At 46.4% G+C, this 7,108-nt stretch overlaps 1 protein-coding gene across 2 annotated transcripts in view; it reads left to right on the top strand.

Annotated features, from left to right (window-relative positions):
* Znf532 (zinc finger protein 532) overlaps positions 1 to 7,108 on the top strand; it is a 113,152-nt gene that overhangs the window by 38,863 nt on the left and 67,181 nt on the right. The gene's annotated exons all lie outside the window — the stretch shown is intronic.

Here is a 7,108-nt window from a genome sequence, read left to right as displayed (position 1 = left end):
TTTTTTTTTGTTTTTTTTCGAGACAGGGTTTCTCTGTGTAGCCCTGGCTGTCCTGGAACTCACTCTGTAGACCAGGCTAGCCTCGAACTCTCGAACTCAGAAATCTGCCTGCCTCTGCCTCCCAAGTGCTGGGATTAAAGGCGTGTGCCACCACCGCCCGGCTTCTTTCTATCTTTCTCTCTCTCTCTCTCTCTCTCTCTCTCTCTCTCTCTCTCTCTCTCTCTCTCTCTTTCTTTTTGTTTTGTTTTTCTATATAGCTCTGGCTGGAACTCTGCTGGCCTCGAACTCATAGAGATCCACTTGCCTTTGCCTCCCTAGTGCTGGGATTAGAGGAGTGTGCCACCATGCCTGCTCCTACACAGTCTTGATTTTTTTTTTTTTTTAATTTGCAGGGTATGCACTGTATACTATACAGTTATTTAGGTTCTGAGAGATGTATAGAAGAAGCCCGTTTCCATTATTGTATTTGTGATACTAAAGAATTTTGTCATTGTCTCCTTCTCTAAATTCTCTCACACTGGGTTTTCTGGAGAGTGCACTGCCAAGGGCCGGGAAGTTGTGCATTTACCTGTGTTGAGGCTGAGCCATAGAGGCAGCATGACAGGGACACAGGAGACAAGGGGACAAGTCCTGAGTTGTCAGGTAAGGCTGGGAGCCCTCTGCCAGCTGGTCTGGTGATAGAGAAGGAGCAAGGTTCACTGGAGGACTGACCAGCAAGGCCAAGCACGAAGGGACAGACACTCTCTGACATTTGACTAGAGGCAGGAAGTATCTGGGGAGGGTTCTTGCTTTGCAACTTATTTGAGTTAACAGTAAAAAGACTGGGCTAGAGTCCAGAAAAGGGGATGATTAGAAAAACCCTTTATTCCAAGGCAGGATGAGTTAATAAAGAAGATAGAAAGGATGTGGCCTTCCTGTCCCTGGAGCATCACCCAGCTGCTGGAAAAAGCACCAGAGGCCACCTTTGCCTGCGCTTCCCTTTGGGCTGCAGCACCAGTGGAGGAGGGGAGAGCCCCTTAGAAGGGGCAGGAGGGCAAGTGGGCCCAGGCCCAGAATTGGTGGCCTCTAGGGGCGTGGCTAAGGTTTGTATAAGCCTTTGCTCCTGGGGAAGGTATTTTCTTTGCTGTTCCTAAAGGATGGGTAGGGCAGGGCTTGTTTGTGGAGCCGTGAGGGAAGGTGTAGAGTAACACGGGGAAGGGCTTGAAATGGGTGTATGCCTGTGTTTCCCAAGGTCATGATGAACTAACAGCTTCAGTGGGCAGCCCGGTGTGTATGTTTCCAGAAGCAGTTTGAAGATTATATCTGTTAGGTTTAAAACAGGAATATTGTGACTAAGGAAGAAAACACACTGCCTGGGCACCTGGTACCATGTGCTTCCCCAGATGGTGGGGGAAGCAGATGTTGGACTGCACTGACTTGGTATTGGGGATGGAAGATACTCTCCCCAGATTAACTGTTGGGATCGAAGTCAAATAGAAGCAAGAGATTGGCTGGAGTAAAAGATGTCATGTCTTTCTTCTTTTGGTCAAGATATATGTCATGCAGTTATCTCTGAAAAGAAGTTGGTGGTGGAGGGAGAGCTAAAATTTTCTCATGGCGGAGGGGGAAAAGAGAAGGACATACAGAATGCAGGTGCACTGTTCTGTTTGGGGAGGAATTAGGTAAATTTGAAACCTTGCATAATCTAAATATGCTGTTAAGAACATTTTACATCCGAAGGAGAAAAAGAGTGATAAAGCCATGTGCTAAGTCAATCAGTCTAATTTAGATGCTTTGGAAATTCAGTGGAATAAAGAACCATCATGGCCACACTCTGCTACAAACAGTGAAAAGGAGTAATACCCGTGCATTCACAGCTGTTACATGGGGGAATGCAGAACCCTGTGGGTGCTCACCCATGCATTCACAGCTGTTACATGGGGTATGCAGAACCCTGTGGGTGCTCTGTAGCCACACCGACGTGTCTTTCTTAAAACACCACCATCGTCATGGCTTATGGCAGTCACTGATTTTTATTAACAGGAATGTAATTTTCTTTGTTATGTGGGTAATCAATCTGATGTGTCTTCCCTGGTCAGGCTAACTTGTTCTCTCAGGGCACACACAGCATGGCACACATGTGGAGTTCAGAGGACAGCCTGCAGGTGCTGGGTTTCTCTTCTGCCTGCCAGGCTGGTCCAAGCTGGTCCAGGTTGGTCCAGGCTGGCCCAGGCTGGACTGAGCTCACCGAGCCACTTCTTCAGCTCCTTTCATGTTTCCCTCAAAGGTAGAGACATGGCTGGATGAGGCCTTCGTCTTTCCTCACGGAGGTAGTGGAATTTCAGTTTAGGGCTAGGATATTCTGAGCCCTTTAATGTTAGTGTGTGTCGCCTGATGCTCCTCCCTCCCGCTCCCCCCCACCCCCGCGTGTGCGCTTCTCTTTGCTCTTTCTTTCCTTTGATTCATTTATTTTTGAGATAGGGTCTCATGATATAACCCTGGTGGCCTGGAACTCACAGACATCCTCCACCTGCTTCTGCCTCACAAGTTCTGAGATGAAGGGAGTGAGTAAATCACGTTGTTTTGAGCCTGGGTCTCTTGTTCTAGGCTGGCTGGCCTTGATCTGCTCTTTTGCCTAAGCTTCCTGAGTGACAGCATTGTAACCTTGTACTGTGTGCTCTTTGAATGAACACTTTTTCTAGGTGGGAATTTCAAAGCTACTTTTATTACAGACAAAATACTTTTTGTTTGTTTTTATTGAGCAGCTTTTTATTGTAAAGTATAGGAAATATGATTAAGGGATAAATCGGTTTTCTTAAGTTTTTCTTTTGACTTGATGCCTCTTACCTTGTACCAACAGAGATGGGGGATGTTCCTGTAGCTCAGGGATGCTCCTGTAGTTCTGAAGGCTTTATTTAGTAGGAAAGGAAGCATGCTGTCTGTCTGCCACAGGAAGAAGCAGACTGGCCACTGGGCAGACTTTAAGTTCTTTCTTTTTTTAAAAATGTAAACTGGCCTAACATTTTTTTCCTGGCAATAGACATTAAGTACACTGCTATTAGTAAACTAGGAGTATTCATGAATGACCATCACCCTTTTTGTTTGTTTGTTTGCTTTTTATTTGTTTTTTGAGACAGGGTTTCACTTTGTGACTCTGGCTGTCTTGGAACTCACTATGTAGACCAGACTGGCCTGAAGCTCACAGATAACCCACATGCCTCTGCCTCCTGAGTGCTGGGATTAAAGGCATGGCTCTCCTTGTCTGGCCTGATTGCAAAGTATTATAATTAGCACATTCTGTTTGAAAACTCAAATCGCTGAGAGCCGGAAGCTAAAGTGACACAGCTCTATGGGAACTCAAACTTTTCATTTTAGATTTGGAAATTTTATGTCTGAGTGTTTTGCCTGCGTGTATGTGCACTGCGTGTATGTGCACTGTGTGTATGCCTGGCGCCTGTGGAGGACAGAAGAGGATGTAGGATCCCTTGAAACCGAGCCACCACGTACATACTCGGAACCAGAATCTCAGTGTTCCCTGTAAGAGCAGCAAGTGCTCCTAACCCAAACCATTTCCTCAGCTCCTGTAATAAAAATATTAATTTTTTAAATGTACGTTTAGGTATTTGGTTTGCGTGTATGTCTGTGTGAGGATGTCAGATCCTTGGAACTAAAGTGATAGTCAGTTTTGAGCTACAATTTAGGTGCTGGGAATTGAACCTGGGTCCTCTAGAAGGGCAGCCAGTGCACTTAACCTTGAGCTGTCTCCCCAGCCCCTTCTGTATTAACTTTTAAAAGAACAAGGGCTGTTGAGAGGGTAGCAAAGGCACCTGCCTAACCTGACACGTGAGTTTGATTCCCAGGATGCATGGTGGAAGGAGAGAACTGACTCATTCCCAAAAGTTGTCTTCTGATTGCCATAAACACTGTGTCACACTCACACACTCACATGCACGTGAGTGTATAAGTACACACACATACACACATAGACAAATGTAATAGTTAAAAAAGTTGAAATTTTAAAAAATAATTTTAAGCAAAAGAGTGTATTTCTAAGCTGGTAATGCTTAGGAATGGGGTGGAAAATGAAGGAATCTGCGGTAGACTCCCTCTTTGTAGTCAGAGAAACAAGTAATTTCCCCTCTGAGCAGGCCTTTTGCTTTTGTCTTCCAGAGTGTAGGAAAGGTCATGGTAACAGGACGAGTGATTGTGGGGATGAAAAACATTTCTGTCAACCAGAAAAGAGGTGTGAAGTTACAGAGTGGTATTTATTACATTAATTATACAACCCAGAGTGGTGAGTCCGCTAGCCACAGGGCTCTCGGGTTTCAGGGGGTGATGAGCTGTCAATTGTACTGCTTTGCGTTTTTTAGCTTAGCGTCAGGCTTCCTGAAGGTGAACCATTGCTAACGCACCTTTAAATCCTAGAAATGCCCCACTCACTGGTTTTCCTTGGATTCCCATGCTGTTCCCAAGAAAAGAGGGTGAACTATATGTAGCTAGAGTAGGGGGCAGGGAGCTGGGTGTGGCTAGGCTCCATGTGAGACGGGACTTCTCTGCCCCTCAGGGAAGTGTGCTGCAGGCAGACTACACAGTTCTTTCTAAGCTGTCCGAATTTAGCCTTGCTTGAGTCTAGCATGCAGGAGAGCATGGGGACGAGAGGGGACGACAAGCTGTCGATGACTGGACAGTCTAGACCTGTGGAGTGTGTGAGGCAGGGAGTGGCATGGCTAAGAACACCTGCCAGCAGCATTTCTGAGCCAGTCGCACAGGTTTGGCTTCTGTGGTGAACTTTCATTTCTTGTGATTTTTCTGACCTTGACCTTTTATCCAGTGAGTATTTGAATTATTTCCAGTTGTTTCTGAATTGATTGTATGTAACTGTGATGTCTTTTGATTACATCATCCTTAAGAGCGGGTGAGATACACATCTCGTGTTCTGTGAAGAAAGCCTGGAGTTCTTAGGGCCAGCTGATACTGGGGCTAACTGAACCTAGGTCTCAGCTTTTAGATCATTCAAAGATCTGCCTTTCACCTGTGGTGCTGGGTGAAAGAGCTGGTTTATGATTCTGGAATCAAGCATAGCATGCTACGATGGAACTGCACCCTAGCCTGATTCCACATACTGAGCTTTCAAAAAAGAGGTAAAGCATGGAGCTGCCTGGTTCTTAGCACTAGCCACAGAGCCCTTCAGCAGTGCAGCTTTATTATGGGCGTTTGGTTCACAGCAGCAGTCTGATGCTTGGGGATAGAGGTGGTGACATTCTGGTGCTGTTTTGAAGTGGATGGATTCTTTTATGTGATTGTAATAGGTGGTAGATTGTTTCTCAGTCCCTCCACTTTACAGTTTGAGTGCTCAATACCAGTTTTAAAAAGAAAGACACAAGCACAGACTTCGCCCTGTGGATGATTTCTTAGAGACCCTTTAACGTCAGCCTCGCTTTGGGATTGTGTCTTATTTCTTGGGTGCAGCCTTTCAGGTTGGAAGAGGTTTGTCTGGTCCAGCAGTAGAAAATATAGTGACCATAGTTTGCCTCAAGGTAAGGAGACCACCAGGAGAAAAGTCTCCACTGCTGTCCCAGCTGTGCGTATAACTCAGATGGTTTATGTTTCTGCACCTGTTGAACTTGTATTTGTCTCAATCTCAACAGAAGATTTTCGCAAAGTCTTAGCGGATTTACCTCTGTCCCAAGTGGAGATATATTGAGTCTTTTCCACTGTGCTGCGTGTGAGGCCTGTATGGCGTCCTGGACGTCTGCTCTCATCAGGAATGCATGAGCTTTTCCAGATTGTGAGAGAGTATTAAATAGTTGAATGAAATGTGGAAGTCAAAGACGAACAGCACAGAGAGTCCTGAAGAGCGGATAGTCCAGGGCTGTCTATCTACCTACGAGTCCTCTGGGCAAGCGACTGATGGTGGCAGGGTTCCCAGTCAGCCTCCTCTCTTCCCGCTTCCGCCCTCTCCCCTCTGTTTTCCCTTCACTTCTTGGCTGCTTGCCTTCACTGCTGAAGGATGCACCAAGTCCAAACTAAAATCTGTTGCTTCCTTACTTCCTGGGGTCAGAGCTGGTGAGTGGCAGAGCTGAGGCCGGACTCGCTCTGGTACAGATCTTCTTTGTGACCCTGCTGTGGGCCTTGTTTATTCTCTAGCATTTATGGTGTAAGAGGATGACACATTGTCTGTCCTCAGGATGGGAGTGCGAGGACACACAGGGACCACACCAGAAAATGACAGCCAGGTGGAGCCATCCAGGTGCAGAGGGTGCCTCCCCTGTTCCCACTGCCTTTACTCTCTGCCACTGGGCTGCAGGATTTTCTAAAGAAAGACTCCAGCACTGAGTGGACTTGCCTATCTTTCATTTCTGGTAATGGATTTACTTACTTTATTTTCCTAAAACTCTGTCCTTCCCTAGAGTGTCAGGTAATCCTTCCTTCCTTCTTCCCCTCCCTCCCTCCCTCCTTCCCTCCCTCCCTCGCTCCCTCTCTCCCTCCCTCTCTCCCTCCTTCGCTCCCTTCCTTCCTTCTCTTCTTCCCTCCCTCCCTCCCTCCCTCCTTCCCTCCCTCCCTTCCTTCCCTTCTTCCCTCCCTCTCTTCATTCCTTCTTTCCTTCCCTCTTTTGAGACAGGGTTTCTTTGTGTAGTTCTGGCTGTCCTGGAATTCACACTGCAGACCAGGCTAGCCCCAAACTCAGAGATCCTCCTGTTTCTGCCTCCTTAGTGCTGGGATTAAAGGTGTGAACTACCACACTTCAACACAGCAGGGAGAGCTAGAATTAAAAATGGATGGGATTGCTTCTTTAGGGGTCAACAAGAAAACACTCTCAGATGACCATAGTGGACACCTTGTGGTAGGTGTGTATGTATAGCCAATCCATTCTTCTGTAGGTGGATTTTGAAATCTGTGGCTGTTTTTACTGTAGTGATCTGTTAGTGTAGCATCCCAAATCCGATGGTAACTGAAATTATCAACTTGTGCTACTGGAGTTAAATGTTGTCAAGATGAAAATATTTGTCGATGCTTCTGTAGGGGCTGATGTTATTGTTAACGTTAATCAGCTAGTGTGAATGATACAGGAGGGCTAAGTGTTTAGTGTGAGCACCACAGTAGGGCTGACTTCATTATCAGTGCTGAG

Source organism: Grammomys surdaster, unplaced genomic scaffold (assembly GCF_004785775.1).
Source record: "Grammomys surdaster isolate TR1022 unplaced genomic scaffold, NIH_TR_1.0 239, whole genome shotgun sequence".
Lineage (NCBI taxonomy): Eukaryota > Metazoa > Chordata > Mammalia > Rodentia > Muridae > Grammomys > Grammomys surdaster.
The sequence above is the reverse complement of the archived record's forward strand: the minus strand, read 5'-3'. Positions and strand labels throughout refer to the sequence as shown.